This window comes from Condylura cristata, unplaced genomic scaffold (genome assembly GCF_000260355.1).
Source record: "Condylura cristata isolate star-nosed mole 26May11 unplaced genomic scaffold, ConCri1.0 scaffold00013, whole genome shotgun sequence".
NCBI lineage: Eukaryota > Metazoa > Chordata > Mammalia > Eulipotyphla > Talpidae > Condylura > Condylura cristata.
In genome coordinates this window covers 2,653,587-2,654,721 of record NW_004567114.1, presented here as the reverse complement: position 1 = coordinate 2,654,721, position 1,135 = coordinate 2,653,587, and positions in this window count along the sequence as shown.

Genomic DNA, 1,135 nt, shown 5'->3' with positions numbered 1-1,135 from the left:
AGTCTGTGACGCCCCCAGCGCTCGCCGTCCTGCCAAGACAGCGCCCAGCCCGCTGTGCCCAGCCCGCTGCGCCGGTGCCCGCCCCGCCAGCCTGCCTGCGTCACCGGGGGGCAGGAGTGGCGAGCCCCGAGAGCTGGAGTTCGAGCACGAGGCCTCGAAAGTAAGCGAGGGCCGGCTCTCCCCCGGCTCGCAGTCTGCCCGAGGAGCAGGTGTTCTCAGCCCCACACCCTGACATGCCCCCAGAAAGGGCCTGATCAGCGCATCTCCACACCTATTAATTTACACACCCGGGCTGCAGGCTGGGCGTCAGCTTTGTGTGAGGAGGAGTGCGGATGCACCCCAAGTCTCACGCAAGGGGGCGCCTCCCGGGGCAAGAAGCTGAACTGTTCTGGCTGAGGAAGAACTCCCCTTGGACGCGTTAGTGGAGCATGCCTGATTCTCAGAAATAAAACGCAGGGAAGAAGAATGCTTTTGGGGGGCCAGAAACCGCCCATCTGGTCAGCACCTCTCTAGCAGCCTGGCCACGCACCCCTTCCTCGGCCTCTGCGCCCTGACCCACCTGCTCTCACCGTGTGGAAGGGGGCTCAGGCAGGGCGGCAAGCCGGGGAGGCACCCAGCCTGCAGCCTGGGCGTCTGAGACAGCTCCTCTCCTGGGCGGCCACCAGGAGAGGGCACCCTGCTGTTACACCCTCTGCCCTTGCCAACCTGCAGAGTAAAAGCTCTTCCTCTCTGCCACCCCAGGGTGATGGCAGTGGGAGCCTTTGAGAGGTGACTGGGGCCCAAGCCCCGTTAAAGGAACCCCACAGAACTCCCAGCCCTTTGCCCTGGGAGAGACGTCCCAGGTCTCACCGCCTCCCACACCGACTGCAGCCTCGGGAGTGTGACTTGTGTGTGTGTGTGTGTGTGTGTGTGTGAGTGAGTGAGTGTGAACCCAGACAGGTGTCAGCCTCAGGACCGTGACTTGTGTGTGTGTGTGTGTGTGTGAGTGTGAGCCCAGACAGGGGTCAGCCTCAGGAGCATGACTTGTGTGTGTGTGTGTGTGTGTGAGAGAGTGTGAGCCCAGACAGGTGTCAGCCTCAGGAGCGTGACAGGTAGCCTGTGTATGTGTGCGTGAGAGAGTGTGAGCCCAGACAGG